Source organism: Ruditapes philippinarum, unplaced genomic scaffold (genome assembly GCF_026571515.1).
Source record: "Ruditapes philippinarum isolate M1 unplaced genomic scaffold, ASM2657151v2 ctg6736_1_1_1_1, whole genome shotgun sequence".
NCBI lineage: Eukaryota > Metazoa > Mollusca > Bivalvia > Venerida > Veneridae > Ruditapes > Ruditapes philippinarum.
Genome location: NW_026853318.1, coordinates 4,532 through 30,140, shown reverse-complemented (window position 1 = coordinate 30,140; position 25,609 = coordinate 4,532). Strand labels below are relative to the sequence as shown.

At 35.2% G+C, this 25,609-nt stretch overlaps 1 long non-coding RNA gene across 4 annotated transcripts in view; it reads left to right on the top strand.

Annotated features, from left to right (window-relative positions):
• The window catches only part of LOC132736480 (uncharacterized), a 42,717-nt gene extending 18,487 nt beyond the window's left edge, over positions 1–24,230 (top strand). For 2 of the 4 annotated variants that reach the window (XR_009626583.1, XR_009626581.1), the window contains exons 2-5: positions 6,658–6,776; positions 9,667–9,800; positions 11,948–12,100; positions 14,954–24,230. This is a non-coding gene — a long non-coding RNA (uncharacterized LOC132736480). Of the gene's footprint in view, positions 1–3,648; positions 5,231–6,056; positions 6,777–9,666; positions 9,801–11,947; positions 12,101–14,953 lie in introns of those variants that run through there. The other 2 variants (XR_009626582.1, XR_009626580.1) reach the window with 2 other exon arrangements.
• Positions 24,231–25,609: the final 1,379 nt, after the last annotated feature.

The following is a 25,609-nucleotide window of genomic DNA, read 5'->3' as shown; positions in this document are numbered from 1 at the left end:
AAGCGACAGAAATGTCATATTCAGATGTTCGTTCATTGGTTCATTTTTGCCGGGGTTTCATATTGTGACAACAGGGAACGTGCTTTTATGTTTGACTATGATACAAAAGAGAAAGAACACCAAAACACTCGGCAATCTGATTAATACTCGGGGGCTACGCCCCCTCATACAAATCAGATAGCCTCGTGTTTCGGTGCTCTTTCTATTACATAGAATAAATGGGTGAGAGTTGTTTCATCGGACTACCGGTTCGGCGAACTAATTTTATATTATAAAACAGGTTGTGGTTTCGGCGAACTTAATCTACATGTATATAGTGCAAAAAAGATCTATTGTATCAGGGCTCTAGCTAGACCAAAATTTTAGGGAGAAGTGACTTCTCCCTCAGCTCCTATCAGGGAGAAGTTTGACGATATAAGGAGAAGTGAAAAAGTGCTTAGCACATAGATTTGATCTATAAAAAGGAGTTTTACCTATTTATTGATAGTGATATTTGAAGTATATTCTAAAACCCTCTATCATCAGATTATAATAATTTCTTCCTGATTAACTCCACACAACCCCCTCCCTTAAGAAAATATTCATTGTACAACACATACTGGCAAAATTCTCAATCAAAATTAATGTAAACAATACCTTAAGGAATTTTCATTAATAAACTACATTTTATGTGCTATTGGACACATTTTAACACAACAAATTTTCCTTTTGGTAACTTTATATTTTCGGCAATCTCCTGGATTAGACCCCTTAGTATTTTTCAGGTCTTAAACTTGTTTATAATACACTTAAGTAAACAGAATGAACCTTATATATACTCCTGGTTTAGACCCCAGGGTCTAATCCAGGGATATAGCCATTTTTTCATCGTAAAAATCGGCATCGTGAAAATATGTGACAAATGAAAATTTGTCTGTTTCCTGCAGAAACACTTACAATTCTAGTTGTTGTTGATTTTGATCATATTAAATTAAATATCCAATGATTATTTTTAGATTGTTATTCATCCGCTATTGCAACAGGCATTGTAAAACATTTTCAAATTTGTAGTTTACCGCATAATTTACCGACGTTTATGTAACTTTTTGAAGACAAAGTTTACTGCACAGGCGCTAGTCACATAATGAAATATTTTACATAACCGGTCTATATATGTATATAAAGATCTTATTATAGTATATAGCCCATATAAAACTTTAAAAAGTTTGTTTCAAGCACCTGTGGTTTACTGCTGTTTTTGACTTGTCCAAAATTAATCTAATGTGGGTCAATATTTTTTAAGTTCTTTAACAAATTTCATTTTTACTATCAAACAGGTATCAAACCATTTACTTGTGCTTCTGTGTGTATTAATTTATATGCAAGTAAATTTACACGGTCTGTGTGAGGTTGCGTGTAATTACTGCCAAATATGGTAAGAGCAATTCCGGGTGTAATCTTTTCACACTCGCTGATAAAATAGTGGCAGGTGTCATAAAATTATGCTTAAAAAATGTGATGTTTACATCGGCGAATTAAATGGCTATAATGTCCGATGCATCTGCATATCATGTCACTTAAATGTGTTAATTGATGTTAATTATCGGCAGTAACTGTGCGTCACTAATTTAGTTTGATTTATGCCTGGAGGCAAGGATTAACTTAATTAACATGCGCTGTATGATATTGATATATTCATGTGGTCAGTAAAGAAAGCCGGCGTAGTCATTTTCGCTTTGATGTTCAAACTCGGCGAAGTTCTGAAACTTTAGGCGACTAAGTCGCCCAAATCGCCCAGTTGCTAGAGCCCTGTGTATAATGGGCACGTCAATTATCGTGGGTCTAAGTCTGTTGTTTCTCACACATTTTCATGCAATTAAAGACAAGATATTGAAAATATAAACCTTATAATTATTATTTTCTTTAGTATAATAGTTATATTTTACATATAAAGCTTAACTCAACACAAAAGATCTCAGTAAACAAACAACATCATAAAAATATATACATGTACCTATAAAAGTGAAGCCTGAAAAAAGAAAAATGATTTAAAATTTACACAAATATAGATAAAGTGAAGTCTGTAAAACATAAAATCTATGTTAAACTGTATCCATAAATGGTAAAAGCTTAAAAAGAAGGACAAATGTTATCAATCGGAATAAAATCAACATTATACACAGAAAAATAAAACCTGGAAGAGAAAGAATTAACTATGTATTTTATAATCTAAATATATATACACAAAAACAAGGCATACAAAAAAACATGTAAAAATATTATTCTAAAAATCCAAAATAAGAATATTTGTGTCATGATTTTGTATGTAATATTTAAAATACTTTATTCATCTCTATATAAACAATTGATACAGGCATGTAATAGAAAGAGCACCGAAACACGAGGTTATCTGATTTGTACGAGGGGGCGTAGCCCCCGAGTATTAATCAGATTACCAAGTGTTTTGGTGTTCTTTCTCTTTTGTATCATAGTCAAACATAAAAACACGTTCCCTGTTGTCACAATACGAAACCCCGGCAAAAATGAACCAATGAACGAACATCTGAATATGATATTTCTGTCGCTTTCCCTTTCTCTGCCGTCACAATATGTAAACCCCAGCAAAAATGAGCCAATCAATGGGCATGCTCTGGAGTGCGGGTAACTAATACCCGCACTCCAGTTAACGCACTGTGCATGTATATGTATACGATTTAACCCTGACACATTTTTAACAGAAAGGTCTCCAAACTATGATACAAAGTATTAAAGAGAATCTACTATGTTTTTTTTTTACATAATAAACAACAACAATCTTTTTTCATTCTTTATTCATCACTCGATATAAAACTTAAAAACCGTCCTCATAAATCCTGTCGTTAAAGTTATTGGATTTTTCTTCTGAAATGTGGCTGCATAATCTCAGTAGTTGAGAAGTAGTCCTCACAGCAACAAGGCGTCGAATAAGGCTCTAATGTATTTTTAGTCCCCTACCGGTTTACCGGAGGGGACTTTAGGTTTACCCTCCGTCCGTCTGTCTGTCCGTCCGTCCCTCCGTCTGTCCGTCCGCACTCACAGGAGAGTAATTATGTGGCTAAAGGGACAATAGGTAACTGTTCTTTTTCTTTGATGTCATTCATTCCATAATGCTTTTATGTGGCTATTTTCTTTTGTGTGGCTAAAAAGAACAATAGAGAGAACAATAGAGTAGCCACATAATTACTGTCCTGTGAGAACGTCCGTCAGTCCGTCCGTCCACAAAACTGGATCCCGCGATAACGCAAAAAGTACTGAAAATATTTTAATGAAACTTGATATATGGATAGATGGCAGTATGGAGATTATGCACGTCTTTTTTTTTTCTTCCTATGTTGAAAATTCTGGTTGCTATGGCAACAAATAGACTGAAAATATGACAAATTTTACACATAAACTGGATCCCGCGATAACGAAAAAAGTGCTGAAAATATTTTTATGAAACTTGATATATGGATAGATGGCAGTATGGAGATTATGCACGTCTTTTTCTTTTCTTCCTATGTTGAAAATTCTGGTTGCTATGGCAACAAATAGACTGAAAATATGGCAAATTTTACACATAATCTGGATCCAGTGATAACACAAAAAGTACTGAAAATATGTTTATGAAACTTGACATATAGGTAGATGGCAGTATGGAAATTATGCACATCCTTTTTCTTATCTTCCTATGTTGAAAATTCTGGTTGCTATGGCAACAAATAGACTGAATTTCAAGATTTCTTATTCTAGTTTTTAAGTTTTTTCACTATAAGTTCTTTATTTCTTAAGGTATTTTCTTCAAACTTTAAATATAAGTTGCTTGTCATCAACCATATCATATTGTGGCAAGGTTTACAACTCTAGTACAAAATTTATCAGAATTACCTCCCTTGAACTTAAAATTTTCATGAAAAAAACATTGTTTTTTTTTAATAACTTCTTTTTCTGAAGTATCTACTTCAAACTTCATATAAATGTTTCTTATTGTCACTCAACATTTGTGAGTGTTCAATACTCTAGCAAGACTATTTCCAGAATTATGCCCCTTTTGAACTTAGACTTTTTTTGAGAAATTGGTAATTTTTACTCCAACTTCTTCAATCATGATAGGATTTTAAAAATGTTATATTTTTGATAACAGGGATGTTTAAAAAAATAACTTTAGAGTGTCCTTCAGTCCGTCTGTCTGTACATAAAAACTGTTTCCTGTGATCACTTTTAAAGAACTTTTTCAACAAATTTACTTAAAATAGGAACCTAAGTGAATGGCCCTTCAGAATGTTGCTTGGGCTCTTACCGGTAGGGGACTTATGGATTGCTTGCAATACTATGATAATTGCTTGTTTGAAAATATTTTTTTCCTCAAAAACTTAATCAAATAACGAACAAATCATTATCAAAATAGGTACATTTGTGTATAATAAATAGACATACTTCTACAATGTATTCTATTAATTAATGAAATTTTGTGTCATAATTTGATTACAACAAACATTTTGATGATAAAACCACTTTATATACATGGACCATGCCTACTATGCCTTTAATAAATTAATTATAAAATAAGATAGACGAAACCACTTTCGCACCTCTTCATAAATTAAGTCCGCCGAACCGGTAGTTTGACTAAACCACCATAATTCATATAAATCCGTGGTAGCACTTTCTCTCGGGCCTAATTTTTGTTGGAACGGTGGTTTTTTGTCGATTTAGTAATTTTCTCTACTCGAACTAGTCTATAAAGTACTGGCATGTATGACGGTCATGGTAAGGTGCCTAAATGTTGACATGGTCATTGTAAATATTCCAGGTCTTTTCGCCTGTGATTTTCTTTCTTGTATGACAAATTCCAATAAATGGTCTCTTTCAAAAGGAAATAAACATTTAGATTGTGCAGTTTCCTAAAAAATTCTAATCTTAAATTGCTAATCAAATTAGAAATTTTGGCTCTAACTTTTCCGTCAAAGCCAAGAGGCTAACTTGGTGTTCTTAAAGTGAGAGAAATCGCTGCTGACATGGACGTTTAGCCTTTGTGTGTTTTTTTTGCGGTAAAGGGTCTACTCGGGCTTACATTAACTCGGTCCAGGTCAACTCGGCCTTCTATTAGAAACCTATTTTAATATGGATTGTTAACATTGTTTTGAAAAAATTTTAGGAGTGAATTACTATAGAAGTATTCAAAGGTATGATGGCATGACCAACAGAAATTGAAAAAGTTGGCAGTAAACATGTACGTGTTGTTTGAAATAATCTTTGTTTCGATGCACAGTACAAAATTATTCCTTTCACAATGCAGGGTTTTATTTACGGAAAGGGGAAGGCGCTGGTAGGGAGGGAAAAAATATGCAAAAAAGTCGATTGGGGGAAAATTATGAGGTTATTAATTCTATACTATATCTTTTTTTCCCTTAAAAACTTTATCATCATGCAAAATATTCTTTGCGGTGTAACATCTTATTATGTATGGTGGTGAATGGTTTTTATACTTCCATTATTGTATGAAATTTAATGCGGCATACTATAGGTGTAATAGTGTATCTGTGACACACTTTGGCTCCATACAAGTCATTTTCATAATAAGGAATACAAAATATATTACTTTCCTAAAAATAACCAAGAAAATGGCAATATTTTGATAGCAACTGATTTCCAGAAATAGTACAGTTCAGTACGGGATATAGCCAAGAAAAAAAAAATGGCAGCCTCCATGTTGAGATTTTGCTTGCAGTTTCCGGCAATGTTTTTGGTTATTTTGGGCTGCAATTGGTGGGTCATCCTTGATAAAACTGAGAAAGTTAATAATTTAAACCATAAAAATATTTAATTTGATCTAGTTCAATGGGAAAAAATGAATGTTTCAGGGAATATCACTCATACGGTTATATATACTTGGTTTTATCGCATATCGCTTAACAATGGTATTTTTTTTTATTCCACCTTAAAAATTTGATGTTTTTTTTGGAAAAAATTTTCGTTTGTCGGGGTTTTATCGGGTCAGGTTTGGGGAATTATTTGTCATTTTTTTGGGGAGGGGTCCCTTTTTTACGGTACAGTTGTATAGGGGAAAACCACTGCAGCACACTATGAAATGTCATGATAATTTCTGATGAGAGCCCAAATTACTTCCCTTTTATGCTAGAGTTGCATTTCCTTATTGGTTTTGGGGTATATTTTTGTTCCTATTTAATGAAAAGAAAAAAACTATTTAAACATTTGACATCTTAGCTAAGAATTTATTTAAAAACTTGTGCTAGAGGGAACAGATTTTTTTGGGAAAAAATAAATAATTATCTTCAGTAGGTAGCAGTATAGTCAGTGACATCGGCGCATGGAGTGCCTGTGCCTTTTTGTAGGGGAAAAGATAGCGCAATAAATTAGAAAAGGGGGGAACCTGAAATCAGATTCAAACATCTGAAAATGGTATTTACCTTCATATTTGTGAAAAAAGAAATTATTTCAATTTAATTTGCCATGCGTGGTACATAGCAGAGGCTATTGTGGGGAAATGCTTTTTCCTCAATTAAAGGAAAATGTTACAAAAGTTGGGTTGATAATAGACATATGTTATTTTATATAAAGGTGACACATGTTTTGTTTGGCACTATTTACGATGTTTGGGTGGTTAAGATTTAATAGATTGTTTTTATCCTTTTTTAGGCCTAAATGTGCTTGTGAAGTTTAAAAGTTAGGTGTAGATGTGTTTATGGAGTTATTAAAAAGCATTGGTATTGGCACAACTAAGGTGTTGGGAGGCACAGATATAGCAAAGTGTTCAGGTAAGTAATTTGTTATATGCCCGAAAGAATTTCGGGCATATGTTTTACCCCCTGGCGTCCGTCCGTCTGTCCGTCTGCACTCACAGGAGATTAATTATGTGGCTAGAGGGACAATAGGTAACTGTTCTTTCTCTTTGATGTCATTCATTCCGTAATGCTTTTATGTGGCTATTTTCTTTTGCATGGCTAAAAAGAACAATAGAGAGAACAATAGAGTAGCCACATAATTACTGTCCTGTGAGAACTTCTGTCCGTCCTATTACCTTTAAACTGAAAACAGTTTCCGGAGCATAACTTGAGTTCAATTTGGCCCAAAGTGTTCAAACTTCATAGGATGATTGTCCATACTGGGTAGAAGACCCCTATTGATTTTGGGGTCACAAGGTTAAAGGTCAAGGTCACTATAACCTTAAAACTGAAAACAGTTTCCAGAACATAACTTAAGTTCCATTTGGCCCACAGTGTTCAAACTTCATGGGATGATTGTCTATATTTGATAGAACACCCCTATTGATTTTGGGGTCACAAGGTCAAAGTTCAAGGTCACTATTACCTTAAAACTGAAAACAGTTTCCACAGCATAACTTAAGTTCCATTTGGCCCTAAATATTTACACTTCATAAGAGGATTGCTATTTGAAGGAGGTTATACTTTATTTAATTCCCATGTCTTACAAATGCTTCATCCTTACTAAAAAAACAAAACACTTTCGGGCATATAATGCTCCGCCTAGCGGTGCTCTGGTTTTCTTTGTGGAAATCATGGAGCTGCTATCAACATTTATAGTGCTTATGCATGTATGTGCTTTTCTAGTTGATGAAGACTTTCTTATTAAAAAAGAATTATGCACTTGCCTCAATATTTGGCAAGAAATTGTTATAATTTTAATGGGTTGATGGCATGCTGCTTACTATCTCAGTGGGACTTGGAATGCCTGGTTGGGACTGAATTTTTTATGTACATTAATTTTGTTTTTCTAAAAAAAATTAAAGTTGAAGAAAGAAAATTTGGTGTGCATCTAAAATATCCAACAGTCTGTGATGGTTGCTCGAAACGATAAATGTAAAATCTTAAGTTTCTATTTTTTGCCAATTTTGGGGAGCAAAGTTTATTGTAAATTAGCACGTCTGGAAACACAAAAAAACTTAAAGCAAGGGATTTGCTTATTTTTTTTTAGGTTAAAAAGTAATTGCATAAAAAACTGGTAGTAGGCATGTGTAGTGTTGTGTTCCTGTTACAGTCCCTTTATTATACCCCCGCACAACAAAGTTGTAAGGGGGGTATACTGGAATCAGCTTGTCCGTCCGGCCGTCCGTCTGTCCGTCGGTTTTTTCTTGTCCGCCCAATAACTTAAGATTCCTTTGACCCTTAGTCTTCATATTTGGCATGGAGGTTAGTCATGATTAGTAGATGACCCCTATTGATTTTGAGGTCACTAGGTCAAAGGTCAAGGTCACAGGGGCCTTGACTTCAAAAAGCTTGTCCGCCCAATAACTTAAGATTCCTTTGACCTACAGTCTTCATATTTGGCATGGAGGTTAGTCATGATTAGTAGATGACCCCTATTGATTTTGAGGTCACTAGGTCAAAGGTCAAGGTCACAGGGGCCTTGACTTCAAAAAGCTTGTCCGCCCAATAACTTAAGATTCCTTTGACCCTTAGTCTTCATATTTGGCATGGAGGTTAGTCACGATTAGTAGATGACCCCTATTGATTTTGAGGTCACCAGGTCAAAGGTCAAGGTCACAGGGGCCTTGACTTCAAAAAGCTTGTCTCCCAATAACTTAAGATTCCTTTGACCCATAGTCTTCATATTTGGCATGGAGGTTAGTCATGATTAGTAGATGACCCCTATAGACTTTGAGGTCACCAGGTTAAAGGTCAAGGTCACAGGGGCCATGACTTCAAAAAGCTTGTCCGCCCAATAACTTAAGATTCCTTTGACCCACAGTCTTCATATTTGGCATGGAGGTTAGTCATGATTAGTAGATGACCCTATTGACTTTGAGATCACCAGGTCAAAGGTGAAGGTCACAGGGGCCTTGACTTCAAAAAGCTTTTCCGCCCTATAACTTAAGATTCCTTTGACCCACAGTCTTCATATTTGGCATGGAGGTTAGTCATGATTAGTAGATGACCCCTATTGATTTTGAGGTCACCAGGTCAAAGGTCAAGGTCACAGGGGCCTTGACTTCAAAAAAGCTTGTCCGCCCAATAACTTAAGATTTCTTTGACCCACAGTCTTCATATTTGGAATGGAGGTTAGTCATGATTAGTAGATGACCCCTATTGATTATGAGGTCACCAGGTCAACGGTCACAGGGACTTTGACTTCAAAAAGTTTGTCTGCCCAATAACTTTAGATTCCTTTGACCCACAGTCTTCATATTTGGCATGGATGTTGATCATGATTAGTAGATGACCCCTTTTGATTTTGAAGTCACTGGATCAAAGGTCAAGGTCATAGGGACTTTGACTTCAAAAAGTTTGTCCACCCATTAACTTAAGATTCCTTTGACCCACAGTCTTCATATTTGGCATGGATGTTGATCATGACTATAAGGTGACCCCTATTGATTTTGAGGTCACTGGGTAAAAGGTCAAGGTCACAGGGACCTTGACAAAAAAAAAGTTTTTCTTCTCAATTGCTAAAGAATGTCCTGTCCGCAATGTATTGATTTTGACATTTTCACATTTGAAGCATGTAGAATACATAATTTAGCAATGCACTGGCTTAGTAACCTCAGATTTGGCAGGGAGGTTGTCCTTGAGCTCTAAATGGCCACTGTTGATTCTGACAAAGTGGTATGCGGGGGTATTCACGCCATGATAGTGGCAGTTCTAGTTTATCATTGTTTGCCTTAATTATTGTTCTTTTCCCCCTTTTTAGGTTTGGCTGTGTTTGTGGAGTTGAAGAGTCGATATTGGCAAATTTGGAGCATTGGGAGATTGGGATATAGTAAAGTGTGCGTGTTATTGGCAAATGTAGAACATAGGAAGATAAGATTACAGTGCATTGTGCAGGTAAGTTGGTTCCCCCCTTTCTAGCCTTTGACTCACATAATTGGTAGTTTTGTTATAGAAACTTGCCATAAATGGGTACATGGAAGTGTTCAGTTAAGGAAAAAAGAAAAATAATGAAGACTTTGTGATATATAGTTTTCAAAAAAATTAGATATTAGAGAACTAGTGACCCAAAATCAGTAGGGGTTATCTAATAGGTATCACCAATCAGTATTTGAAATATGAAGACTTTGTGATCAATAGTTTTCGAAATTAATAATAGGGGTCATCTACCACTTATGAACATTCAATATGTGAAATATGAAGACTTTGTGATTAATACTTTTCAAGATAATCAGCGAAAACCATTCTGATATTTAAGGTCCCTGAGACCTTGATCTTTGACCTAGTGATCCCTAAATCAATAGGGGTCATCTACTAGTAATGACCAATAACTGTATGAATTTGAAGCATTTTTATGCCCCCGCCATGTAATGGCCGGGGCATATAGTGTTACCCTGTTCCGTCATTCCGTCCTTCCGTCCTTCCATCCTTTCGTCCTTCCGTCATTCTGTCATTCCGTCATCATCAGTTTCCGTTCATTATCTTAAGAACGGTTGCACACATTCAACTCAAATTTGACATATGGATATGTCATGAGAAAATACAGGTCAAGTTCGAATTTGGTCATGGTTCGATGATTTTTGGCAGAGGTATGCCCCTTTTACTTTGAAAATAATATGAAATTTCAGTTTCCGTTCATTATCTCCCCAACGGTACAACACATTCAACTCAAACTTGACATATGGATATGTCATGAGAAAATACAGGTCAAGTTCAAATTTGGTCATGGTTCGATGATTTTTGGCAGAGTTATGCCCCTTTTACTTTGAAAATAATATAAAATTTTCAGTTTCCGTTCATTATCTCCTCAATGGTACAACACATTCAACTCAAACTTGACATATGGATATTTCATGAGAAGATACAGGTCAAGTTTAAATTTGGTCATGGTTCGATGATTTTTGGCAGAGTTATGCCCCTTTTACTTTGAAAATAATATGAAATTTTCAGTTTCCGTTTATTATCTCCCCAATGGTACAACACATTCAGCTCAAATTTGACATATGGATATGTTTTTGGAATGCCCAGGCCAAGTTCGAATTTGGTCATGGTTCAATGATTTTTGGCAGAGTTATGCCCCTTTCACTTTGAAAATAATATGAAATTTACAGTTTCTGTTCATTATTTACCCAACAGTGTTACATATTCAACTTAAATTTGACATATGGATATGTCAAAGGAATGGGCAGGTCAAGTTGGAATTTGGTCATGGTTTGATGATTTTTTGGCAGAGTTATGTCCCTTTCTTTTTGAAAATAATATAGATACATCTAAGAAATAAGCAGTTTAAGTTTGAATTTGGTCGTGGTTCAATGATTATAGACAAACTTATCTTTCCTGAATGTTGGAAAAATTTTGAACTTTCAGTTTCAGCACTCATACTTTTAGCCATTATTTTGGCTACAAATATGCAATATGCTATTTTTAAAAGGTTAAGACTGAATTATATCAGTGCCTTGAACATTGTATGAAAATGGTTAGTGTTAACATTGAAAAGTTTTAAGGGCTTTGAACTTAAAATGAAAAAAATAATTAATGCACCATCTGAAATTTTGGCTGCATGTGGGGGCATCTGTGGCATGATGACACATTTCTAGTTCATAGTTGCATAGCAGTTTGAAATTTTTCGCAATATGCTAATTGGGTAAAAGGTTAAGTTGACCTTCACTAATATAATATTCTATTAATCACATATCCTGCATTCAGACTGTTCAAGCAGAAAAGAATAATTTTTCATTGACACATCTATAGTGTTACACTGTGTATTTGCACTATGTTTGTATAAGCATATGATGTCACGTCAAAATATCAAAATGTTTGTTCACACTTAGAAGCACATTCATGAATTTTTTAAGCCTGAATTTTAACTAATATTTTGATAAAAAAAAGTCACAGCCCTATGACAAGCTTTCTAGAAAGGACATATATTAAAGGAATTATATTGGCAGCAAAACTTTGGGGCTTTAGCAAAATCTGTTATATAAATTGTAAAAGCTGTATATCAGTAATACATAATTTATAAATTTAACTACTGTACATTTCAGGCACTCCACCATGCACTCTTAATGTAGAGTACTCCTACCCTTGGGATTATGCCCAACAAGTGCACTATCCCAATCATTCTCAATAGGTTGGTTCAATATATTTTAGGACACCAAGAAAGTTCCATGTGATTTGTGTTTGTGCGGAGGGATCAGGTTAGTTTGCCAATAACATTTTTTGACATATTTTTTCATGAGCATATTGTAAAAAATATTTAAGAATATTATAAAGTAGCATTGTCCTGATTGTCTCTGAAAATTGATAACTGATCGGACCACCCCAAAATCGGCAACAATCGATAGTCCTTTTTAAAAATCAATTTTTTTAATGTTCTGCCATCGCTAAATTGCCTATACTATATTGTTAATACTTCTTTAGAAATTTATAGTGTGTAATAACATAATATATAAACTTACATATCTACTGTGGTTAAATATTTTGACCTGTTGACTAGTACTAATATTGACTGCCATAAAGTTGTGTAATACAAAAATTGCCTGTTACAAAGTTGTATTAGGTATTTGTGTAGGTATGACTAAATACCGAATATGAATTCATATTCACGAATATGAACGGGAGTACAAAGAGTAAATCTTTCTTTAATCTTGATGACTAGAGTTTATTCATTCTCAAAATGTGGTCACTTCTGTATAACAAATATATACAGTCGGCATTGTACTTGCGTCCACCTTTATTGAGCGACTTTTTTATTAAGCGGCCGCATAAAATCCCTCCCGATGATTTTTACTATATAAGTTGATTCCATTAAACAACGATTTTATATCGCGGCCAGCGGCCACTAAATGTCGGCCCAAATGTACAAAATTCAGTGTTAAAGTATCTATTAAACGGTTGTGACAAACAATCGTCCCAACGGACATTCTCACCTGTGTAATTAGCGAGTTGGTTTGAACAAACAAATATTTTTCATGGTCATTGGTCTTAAAGTATCTATTAAACGGCCGTCAATTAGACCGTCACAAATAATTGTCGTTTAAAAACGAATTGAATAACAATTGCAATTGTTTCAAAATCGGAAAGAAAGAAACAGCTTTTCCGATAGTACATGTGATATTTATTGTGACATATTTTGTCAGAGCAATAACGTATCACAACACCGCATTGGCACAGTTTTGTCATGTGCTTAGAGTGACCTCCCTTCCAGAAAATCAAATCGAAAATGAAGTCGGAACGAGCGAAAAAATGACAGACAACTAATAATACCGGATAATTTGAATGAGGAAATCGTGCATGGAATTGAGTCTGAGTAAATAGCAAATGCCATCGCTTGTAGTCGAAATAAAATCTTGAAACGTAGTGGACTAAACATTACAGAACCTTGCCTTTCATTGCTGATGGTGTAGGTGCTCATTTGATGCTTTATAAAATACATGTAGTACCCCATTTAATATGACCCTTCGACAAATTAAAAAAAAATGAATAAAAAAAAAAAAGATAATGATAATCTAAGATCTCTAAAACTTTAATATTTTGAATTAGGGGTAGTGTGAAAACTAATTGCTGAAAAAAATCAAGAAGTTTAAAACTCATTGCATGAAAAATTATCTAGAGGTCTGGCTGATGATTTGAAAGTATGTTCAGCATTAGATGTGTATGAACATATTAATAATATATGACAATATGCTTTGTTTCAAGGTCAAAATGACCTGTTTATAGTATAATGAGCGTAGATCACATTTGTACACAAATTTCTACTAAAAAAAACAACAAACAAACACAATTGATGACTTTTTTTAAACGAAAGGCATAAATGTAATTATGAAACTGTAATACATATATAATATTGTACAGTTTTTGTTTTTATAAAAAGATGTTATTTTATCTATGACTTGTAATATAAAAAAGTCTCGAATTTTCCAGAATTCTATTGAGAGACCACTTTATTAAGAGACCACTTTTTGGCAGTCCCTTGAGTGGTCTCTTAATACAATGTCGACTTTACTAGGTTTGGTACCTTAAAAGAAAAAAGGGATATAAAAAATGCAAAACTCAATTATACTATCGGCAGACAATCGATTGTGGTGGTCCGATTATCAATTGTGACTTTTGAGCCCGATACCCAACACTATTATAAAGGTATATTTTTGTAATTTTTTAATGTCAAATGTGTTCCTTTGCCATACATTTTATTATTATTCTTTTATGCCATGGTATTTTCAGTTGTGAAAAGAATATTCAGTTAAAAAAAATCTTAATTATGCCCCCCTTCGGAGAAGAGGGGGTATATTGTTTTGCTAATGTCGGTCTGTCCGTCAGTAGACCACATGGTTTCCGCTGATTATCTTGAAAACTATTTATCACAAAGTCTTCATTTTTCACATAGTGATTGGCCATAACTAGTAGATGGTCCCTATCGATTTTGGGGTCACTATGTTAAAGGTCAGGGTCACAGGGTCTTTAAATGTCAAAATGGTTTCCACTGATTATCTTGAAAAGTATTAAGCACAAAGAAGTCATATTTCACATATTGATTGGTCATAACTAGTAAATGGCCCTTATCGATTTTGGGGTCACTATGTTAAAGGTCAAGCTCACAGGGGTCTTAAATGTCAGAACGGTTTTAGCTGATTATCTTGAAAAGTATTCATCACAAAGTTGTCATATTTCACATATTGATTAATCATAATTAGTAGATGAACCCTATTAATTTTGGGGTCACTAGGTCAAGGTCACAGGGGCTTCATATTATATTGATTGGTGATACCTATTACATGACCCCTATTGATTTTTGGTCTGTAGTTCTCTAATATCTCATTATCTTGAAAACTATTTATCACAAAGTCTCCATTATTTTTCTTTTTTCCATAATTGAACACATCCATGTACCCATTTATGGCAAGTTTCTATAGCAAAACTACCAATTATGTGAGTCAAGGGCTAGAAAAGGGGGCATATGTGTTGTTCAACATTCTTGTTTTAAGTTTAATTTTAAGTACTATTTATATCCTTTACAATTTTTATAAACTTCTAATTTATATGTATTTTAGGACTTCATGGAAGTGTCAGTCTCAACATGCTCTGGAAAGTGAAGAAACAATGCAACAGGTTGCCAGTATTGTCCTGCAGTCATCAAGACATGGCCACAATATCCCACAGCTTATAGATGATCTAAAAAGCCATTGGAAGTCATTTTAATAGTAAAACCCCTGAGGCCTGCTGCTCTAAGGACTAATGCTATATTGACTAGTGTGTGGCTAGTGTGTGGATCATATTAATTAATGGTTGCCTATATTAGTTTTGGATGTCAGCTTACCAGTTACTTATTTCCATAATGTTTATAACATTTCATGTGATTGAGTTTAGTGTAATACAACATTTGTCACGTCACTTTCAGTTATAGAATTGCATTGAACCTATGCATTTTATGAATTGATCGACTGTAATCCTGTCTTTACAAGTTTTTAAAGTATTGATTTCAAGATAAATAAACAGTTTTAATTGGTTGTGTGACTATATCTTATTGAAAATGACTGCATAAAATGTAGAGTAATAAGCTTCAGTACTTGCTGTCAAGTTTTAAACATTTTATAGTTTTAGAATATGAAAACTATCTTATCTATAACAATGATAGGTCAGTTAATTTTTAGCCGGGTTGCACTGGTGTAAATCCGGGTTATAGTATGGTGAATGTCGGGCGGCGGGCGGGGAAAATATTTTCGTAACAGTTTTCTCAGCAACTACTTACCACAGCCTCTTGATATTTGGCATACAGCATTGACACATGGTCCCATACCGTGGGACTCGATTTCAGGTCTGTCGCTCATCCACTTCCTGTTTATCCACTTAGTTAAATTAGTTAGATTTTTCAACATTAATGGTCAATGGTAGGAAATTTTCGTAACAGTTTTCTCAGCAACTACTTATCACAGCCTCTTGATATTTGGCATACAGCATTGACACATGGTCCCATACCGTGGGATTCGATTTCAGGTCTGTCGCTCATCCACTTCCTGTTTATCCACTTAGTTAAATTAGTTAGATTTTTTTCAACATTAATGGTCAATGGTAGGAAATTTTCGTAACAGTTTTCTCAGCAACTACTTATCACAGCCTCTTGATATTTGGCATACAGCATTGACACATTGTCCCATACTGTGGGATTTGATTTCAGGTCTGTTGCTCATCCACTTCCTGTTTATCCACTTAGTTAAATTAGTTAGATTTTTCAACATTAATGGTCAATGGTAGGAAATTTTCGTAACAGTTTTCTCAGCAACTACTTATCACAGCCTCTTGATATTTGGCATACAGCATTGACACATGGTCCCATACTGTGGGATTTGATTTCAGGTCTGTCGCTCATCCACTTCCTGTTTATCCACTTAGTTAAATTAGTTAGATTTTTCGACATTAATGGTCAATGGTAGGAAATTTTCGTAACAGTTTTCTCAGCAACTACTTATCACAGCCTCTTGATATTTGGCATGCAGCATTGACACATGGTCCCATACTGTGGGATTCGATTTCAAGTCTGCAGCTCATCCACTTCCTGTTCACATTAATGGTCAATGGTAGGAAATTTTTGTAACATTTTTCTCAGAAACTACTAATCACAGCCTCTTGATATTTGGCATACAGCATTGACACATGGTCCCATACTGTGGGATTCGATTTTAGGTGTGTTATCCACTTCCTGTTTACTTACTGAATTAAATTTTCAACATTAATGGGTCAATGGAATTTTTTTTTTCGTAACATCACAGCCTCATGATATTTGGTGTACAAATGCAACCCGGCCTTTTCTGTCTTTGACCCATTTTTTATGTTGATATTAGTGTAGAATCACTTTGTAAAATTATCATAAATCCTGAACATTGTTAAAAAAAGCATGAAAATCAAAGAAAATTCCATGGTAGCTAGGCTACTAAAATTTCCTTCAGTTAGAAAGGATTTTTAACAGGAACAACATAATAAAAATACTCTGAATGTTTGATATCATTGTAACTCTTTCGGAACTTAATCTCCTATATGCCTGTAAAATTTGGAAATTTATAACAAAATAATAATTATTCATTAAACACTAATTATATACAAAGACAGTAAGTACCATTTTTTTGGTAAGAATTTTCTGTATGTCATTAATAATTAATTATGCTAGTCAATTCAAAGTCCTTACTGTATTGTGGAACCACAGTGTAGTTTACACCAGATGTTCCTGAAAATACTTTTATGAAAATATGTTTTTCAAAACCTACATTAAAGTGAGTCTAAGGATACTTGATCCAAGAATCATTGTTAAGATTGCACTTATAGTTCTAATATTTTTGTTTTTGTGATCATGCTGCTTTGTTCATGATATGTTGAGATCTTTTTGTGTCGCCTTAAAAAGGCAACATATAGGGATTACTTTTGTCGGCGGTGTCGGTGGCGGCGTCCCCTAAAGATTGTCCGGAGCATAACTCAGTCACTATAAGTCTGATTGACTTCAAACTTGGTATGCATGCTTCTTTCAATAACCCAAAGTGCAGTGCACAAGAATCAGTACTCTGCACTTCTTAATTTTTGAGTTATTGCCCTTTGTTAATTTTCATACTTTATTTTTGTCTGGGCCATTTCTCTTCAACTATAAAAGCTATGGACTTGAAACTTCATAGAATGATAGATCTCATTTAGAAAAAGTGCAGTGCACAAGAACCGGTACTTTGCACTTCCTAATTTTTGAGTTATTGCCCTTTGTTAATTTTCATATTTTATTTTTGTCCAGGTCATTTCTCCTAAAGTATAAAAGCTATGGACATGTAACTTCATAGGATGATAGATCTCATTAAGAAAATGTGCATTGTACAAGAACTGGTACTCTGCATTTCTTATTTTTGAGTTATTGCCCTTTATTGTGTCGCCTTTCTTTTTAGCTCACCTGTCACAAAGTGACAGGGTGAGCTTTTGTGTCGTCCGTCCGTCGTCCGTCCGTAAACTTTTACTTTAAATGACATCTCCTCATAAACCACTAAGCCAATTTCATCCAAACTTCACAGGAATGTTCCTTTGGTGGTCACCTTTAAAAATTGTTCAAAGAATTTAATTCCATGCAGAACTCTGGTTGCCATGGCAACCGAAAGAAAAAACTTTAAATATCTTCTTTTAAAAAACCATAAGAGCTAGAGCTTAGATATTTGGCATGAAACATCTTCTAGTGAGTGTCTACCAAGTTTGTTCAAATAAAAGCCCTGGGGTCAAAATTGGCCCCGCCCCAGGGGGTCATTGATTTTCCCTATATGCATATAGTAAAAACTTAAAAAATCTTCTTTTAAAGAACTCAAAGAGCTATGGCTAAGATATTGAGCATCAAACATGTTCTAATAAGTGTCTACCAAGTTTGTTCAAATAAAAGCCCTGGGGTCAAAATTGGCCTTGCCCCAGGGGGTCATTGATTTTCCCTATATGCATATAGTAAAAACTTAAAAAATCTTCTTTTAAAGAACTCAAAGAGCTATGGCTAAGATATTTAGCATCAAACATGTTCTAATAGGTGTCTACCAAGTTTGTTCAAATAAAAGCCCTGGGGTCAAAATTGGCACCGCCCCGGGGGTCATTGATTTTCCTTATATGTGTATAGCAAAAACTTAAAATCTTCTTTGAAAAAACCCAAATAGCTAGAGTTAAGATATTAAGCATGAAACATCTTTTAGTGAGTGTCTACAAAGTTTGTTCAAATAAAATAAAAGCCCTGGGGTCAAAATTGGCCCCGTCCCAGGGGGTCATTGATTTTCCCTATATGCATATAGTAAAAACTTAAAAAATCTTCTTTTAAAGAACCCAAAGAGCTAGAGCTAAGATATTTAGCATGAAACATCTTCTAATGGGTGTCTACCAAGTTTGTTCAAATAAAAGCCCTGGGGTCAAAATTAGCCCTGCCCCGGGGGTCATTGATTTTCCCTATATGCATTTAGTAAAAACTTAAAAAATCTTCTTTTAAAGAACTCAAAGAGCTATGGCTAAGATATTGAGCATCAAACATGTTCTAATAGGTGTCTACCAAGTTTGTTCAAATAAAAGCCCTGGGGTCAAAATTGGCCCCGCCCCAGGGGGCCATTGATTTTCCCTATATGCATATAGTAAAAACGTAAAAAATCTTCTTTTTAAAGAACCCAAAGAGTTAGAGCTAAGATATTTAGCATGAAACATGTTCTAATAAGTGTCTACCAAGTTTGTTCAAATAAAAGCCCTGGGGTCAAAATTGGCCCCGCCCCAGGGGGTCATTGATTTTCCCTATATGCATATAGTAAAAACTTAAAAAATCTTCTTTTAAAGAACTCAAAGAGCTATGGCTAAGATATTTAGCATCAAACATGTTCTAATAGGTGTCTACCAAGTTTGTTCAAATAAAAGCCCTGGGGTCAAAATTGGCACCGCCCCAGGGGGTCATTGATTTTCCTAATATGTGTATAGCAAAAACTTAAAATCTTTTTTTTGAAAAAACCCAAATAGCTAGAGTTAAGATATTAAGCATGAAACATCTTTTAGTGAGTGTCTACAAAGTTTGTTCAAATAAAAGCCCTGGGGTCAAAATTGGCCCCGCCCCGGGGGTCATTGATTTTCCTTATATGTGTATAGCAAAAACTTAAAATCTTCTTTGAAAAAACCCAAATATCTAGAGTTTAGATATTAAGCATGAAACATTTTCTAGTTGGTGTCTACAAAGTTTGTTCAAATAAAAGCCCTGGGGTCAAAACTGGCCCGGCCCCAGGGGTGTCATTGTTTTTAACTATATGTGTATAGTAAAAACTTTAAAAAAATCTTCTTTTAAAAAGCCCAATGTGCTAGAGCTTAGATGTTTAGCATGAAACATCTTCTTATGGGTGTCTACCAAATTTGTGCAAATAAAAGCCTTTGGGTTAAAATTTGCCCTGCAACGTAGGGGGGTCCTATATACAGGTGAGCGACCTCAGGGCCATCATGGCCCTCTTGTTTATTTGTGCAATTTCATCCAAACTTTACAGGAATGATCAGTACCAAGTCTAGTTGTGCATATTGTCAGCATTTTCCGGTTCAATGATTTTTGTCAGAGTTATGGCCCTTTAATAATTTTTGTTTTTTAAGTTTGTCCGGACTACTTCTCTTATACCACTAATGCAATTTCAATGAAACTTTACAGGATTGATCTGTAGCTCAAGTCCTTGCTCATATTGCACGGGTTTTCGGGTTGAATGATTTTTGGCTGAGTTATGGCCCTTTGATAAAAAGGTGTTTTTTTCTGTGTGTTGCCAGTTACACAAAAGCATGTTCGGACTACTCCTCATAAATTACTGGTGCAATTTCATCCAAACTTTACAGGAATGATCAGTACCAAGTCTAGTTGTGCATATTGTCAGCATTATCCGGTTCAATGATTTTTTTTGTCAGAGTTATGGCCCTTTAATAATTTTTATATGCCCGAAAGAATTTCGGGCATATTATGTTATACCCCCTGGCGTCCGTCTGTCCGTCCGTCCGTCCGTTAGTAATTTGGTTTCCGGAGCATAACTTAAGTTCCATTTGGCCCACAGTATTCAAATTTCATAGGATGATTGCCCATATTGGGTAGAAGACCCCTATTGATTTTGGGGTCACAAGGTCAAAGGTCAAGGTCACTATTAGCTAAATACTGAAAATGGTTTCCGGAGCATAACTTAAGTTCCATTTGGCCCACAGTATTCAAACTTCATAGGATGATTGCCCATATTGAGAAGAAAACCCCTATTGATTTTGGGGTCACAAGGTCAAAGGTCAAGGTCACTATTACATAAATACTGAAAATGGTTTCCGGAGCATAACTTAAGTTCTGTTTGACCCACAGTATTCAAACTTCATAGGATGATTGCCTATATTGGGTAGAAGACCCCTATTGATTTTGGGGTCACAAGGTCAAAGGTCAAGGTCACTATTAGCTAAATACTGAAAATGGTTTCCGGAGCATAACTTAAGTTCCATTTGGCCCACAGTATTCAATCTTCATAGGATGATTGCCCATATTGAGAAGAAATCCCCTATTGATTTTGGGGTCACAAGGTCAAAGGTCAAGGTCACTATTAGCTAAATACTGAAAATGGTTTCCGGAGCATAACTTAAGTTCTGTTTGACCCACAGTATTCAAACTTCATAGGATGATTGTCCATATTGGGTAGAAGACCCCTATTGATTTTGGGGTCACAAGGTCAAAGGTCAAGGTCACTATTAGCTAAATACTGAAAATGGTTTCCGGAGCATAACTTAAGTTCCATTTGGCCCACAGTATTCAAACTTCATAGGATGATTGCCCATATTGAGAAGAAAACCCCTATTGATTTTGGGGTCACAAGGTCAAAGGTCAAGGTCACTATTAGCTAAATACTGAAAATGGTTTCCGGAGCATAACTTAAGTTCTGTTTGACCCACAGTATTCAAACTTCATAGGATGATTGTCCATATTGAGTAGAAGACCCCTATTGATTTTGGGGTCACAAGGTCAAAGGTCAAGGTCACTATTAGCTTAATACTGAAAATGATTTCCGGACCATAACTTAAGTTCCATTTTGCCCACAGTATTCAAACTTCATAGGATGAGTGTCCATATTGAAAAGAAGACCCCTATTGATTTTGGGGTCACAAGGTTAAAGGTCAAGGTCACTATTAGCTTAGTATTGAAAATTGTTTCCGGAGCAAAACTTAAGTTCCATTTGGCCCACAGTATTCAAACTTCATAGGATGATTGCCTATATTGGGTAGAAGACCCCTATTGATTTTGGGGTCACAAGGTCAAAGGTCAAGGTCACTATTAGCTAAATACTGAAAATGGTTTCCGGAGCATAACTTAAGTTCCATTTGACCCACAGTATTCAAACTTCATAGGATGATTGTCCATATTAAATAGAAGACCCCTATTGATTTTGAGGTCACAAGGTCAAAGGTCAAGGTCACTTTAAGCTTAATACTGAAAATGGTTTCCGGAGCATAACTTAAGTGCCATTTGGCCAACAGTATTCAAACTTCATAGGATGATTGTTCATATTGGGTAGAAGACTGCTATTGATTTTGGGGTCACAAGGTCAAATATCAAGGGATTACTATCACCTTTAAGCTGGAAACAGTTTTCGCTCAATAAATTTTATAGGATTAACAGCTTTATACCCCTGAAGTCTTGGTGTCCATCCATTGTAGCATTTTTACTTACACGATAACAACTTGATGGTGGTGCTTTGAAAACAGCAACTGTATATATACATGAATGTCTTCAGCTATAAAGGAGGATTGCTTTTTTGAAGGAGGTAAAACTGTATTTAATTCCCATGTCTTCCTCACTAAAAGAAAAAGTACTTTCGGGCATATAATGCTCCGCCTAGCGGTGCTCTTGTTATTTTTAAAGTTTGTCCGGACTACTTCTCTTATACCACTAATGCAATTTCAATGAAACTTTACAGGATTAATTTGAGGCTCAAGTTCTTGCGCATATTGCACAGGTTTTCCGGTTGAATGATTTTTGGCTGAGTTATGGCCCTTTGATAAAAAGGTGTTTTTTTGTGTGTTGCCAGATACACAAAAGCTTCTCGGGACTACTCATAAACTACTGGTGCAATTTTATCCAAACTTTACAGGAATGATCAGTACCAAGTCTAGTTGTGCACTGTCCTTCTGTCTGTTCGTCTGTCACAAATCTTGTCCCAGCATGAAATTGGCCATCATGAGGCGACACATGTGATCACTGATCGCTCTTGTTAATTTTCATACTGTATTTTGTCCAGGCCATTTCTCATAAATTATAAAAGCTATGGTCTTGAAACTTCATAGGATGCTATGTCTTATTGATAAGAAGTGCAGTGCAAAGAAACTGCTGCTCTGCACTTCTTATTTTTAGCTCACATGAGCCGAAGGCTCAGGGTGAGCTATTAGTATCAAAGGGGGATCAAAGGGGGATGCTCCGTCGTCCGTCGTCATGCGTCAGCAATTGTCTTCTTCTCTGAAACTACAAGGCAGATTTACTTCAAATTTGGTCTGTAGCATCCTTGAATTTGCTCATGTCATTCCAATTTAGGGGTGTGGATCGTCGGATAAGTGACGATCCGATCCAAACCACTATTTAGCACTTACGATTCACAAATCAAACCACAAATCTTTTGTTATCAAGACACCCATAAAAACATGTACATTAGTTATAAAAACATGTTTATTTAAAAAAAAAAAACAATACTAAACATTAAACATATAAAATATAAACTAGGTTTATGTTTTTAGCTCATCTGTCACAAAGTGACAGGGTGAGCTTTTGTGATCGCTTTTCGTCCGGCGTCCGTCCGTCCGTCGTCCGTCCGTCCGTAAACTTTTGCTTTAAATGACATCTCCTCATAAACCACTGAGCCAATTTCATCCAAACTTCACAGGAATGTTCCTTTGGTGGTCACCTTTAAAAATTGTTCAAAGAATTTAATTCCATGCAGAACTCTGGTTGCCATGGCAACCGAAAGAAAAATCTTTAAATATCTTCTTTTAAAGAACTGTAAGAGCTAGAGCTTAGATATTTGGCATGAAACATCTTCTAAAGAGTGTCTACCAAGTTTGTTCAAATAAAAGCCCTGGGGTCAAAATTGGCCCCGCCCCAGGGGGTCATTGATTTTCCCTATATGCATATAGTAAAAAATTAAAAAATCTTCTTTTAAAGAACTGTAAGAGCTAGAGCTTAGATATTTGGCATGAAACATCTTCTAGTGAATGTCTACCAAGTTTGTTCAAATAAAAGCCCTGGGGTCAAAATTGGCCCCGCCCCAGGGGGTCATTGATTTTCCCTAAATGCATATAGTAAAAACTTAAAAAATCTTCTTTTAAAGAACCCAAAGAGCTAGAGCTAAGATATTTAGCATGAAACATCTTCTAGTGAGTGTCTACCAAGTTTGTTCAAATAAAAGTCCTGGGGTCAAAATTGGCCCCGCCCTGGGGGGTCATTGATTTTCCCTATATGCATATAGTAAAAACTTAAAAAATCTTCTTTTAAAGAACCGTAAGAGCTAGAGCTTAGAGTTTTGGCATGAAACATCTTCTTGTGAATGTCTACCAAGTTTGTTCAAATAAAAGCCCTGGGGTCAAAATTGGCCCCGCCCCAGGGGGTCATTGATTTTCCCTATATGCATATAGAAAAAAACTTAAAAAATCTTCTTTTAAAGAACCCAAAGAGCTAGAGCTAAGATATTTAGCATGAAACATGTTCTAATAGGTGTCTACCAAGTATGTTCAAATAAAAGCCCTGGGGTCAAAACTGGCCCCGCCCCGGGGGTCATTGATTTTCCTTATATGTGTATAGCAAAAACTTAAAAATCTTCTTTGAAAAAGGGGCTATATACAGGTGAGCGACCTCAGGGCCATCATGGCCCTCTTGTTGTATTTTCTGATCGCAAGATCAGTAAATACAAAGCTAACATCCACGGTCTAACACAAAATTTCCTTACAGACCTAACAACGCAAAGTAGTTCTCACTCAAAACTGCTTAAAAACCAGCAATTTAAAAGAAAGAATAATTTATGATGTAGGCATTTAACGAATTACAGTGCATTAAAAGTTTAGATTAGTCAATAGAAATATGAGGTTACAATCACAAATTTCGTGAATGAATATCTTTTTTACCCAATGAAAAATGTTCGGCTATTTCCGTAAAGCTTCGGATTATCATGAAGGGACTCTTAATCAATGAAAATGCTATTTTTAGCTATGTCGATTACCGAATACTCCAGAGCAAGGACACAAATAAATCTGACTGTTGAGTAGTGAAATATATACATGTCGGACTGTTTTGGCGAGAAGATTTTCGCTAAATTATTTTCATCAGTGTTAAACAACAGGTTTATCGTGAATAAAATACCTCGAAATTAATAAGGATTACAAACACGAAATGGAAAATCTCAATTTAGAATTACATAATGTATTCGTACATCATAATGTATTCGTACATATGTATTACTTCACCGTGGTGCAGAGGTAAGTGCTCTCGTTTAGGGTGTGAGAGGCTTTTGGTTCAAATCCTAGTCGAGGCAATTTTATTTTTTTTGAAGTGTCTTTTTAGCTCGACTGTTCAATAAGAATAAGTAGAGCTATTGTAGTCACCCGAGCGTCGGCGTCGGTGTCGGCATCTGCGTCGGCGTCAGCGTAACCACTTATGTTAAAGTTTTTGTAATGGTTTAAATATTTTCAAAGTCCATTGACATATGGCTTTGAAACTTTGCACACTTGTTCACCATCATTACTCCAACCTGTAGACAGGAGGAGGTAACTCTATCAAGCATTTTGACAGAATTATGCCCCTTTTTCGACTTAGAATTTATGTTAAAGTTTTTGTAATACCTCAAATATTTTCAAAGTCCATTGACATATGGCTTTGAAACTTTGCACACTTGTTCACCATCATGTCCCCAACATGTAGATAGGAGGAGGTAACTCCATCAAGCATTTTGACAGAATTATGCCTCTTTTTCGACTTAGAATTTACGTTAAAGTTTTTGTAATACCTTAAATATTTTCAAAATTCATTGACATAAGGCTTTGAAACATGTTGAAATTTTTATACTCTTCTTTGAGAGCGTAATAGGACTCTCTCCAAGGCCTATAACTGTAATATGGATTTAAAGAAAAAATTTGCCTTTTTCTTTACTTAGAAAATTTTACCTTTTAATCAAGGCTTTTTTTACTATCAAGCACTAAGAATA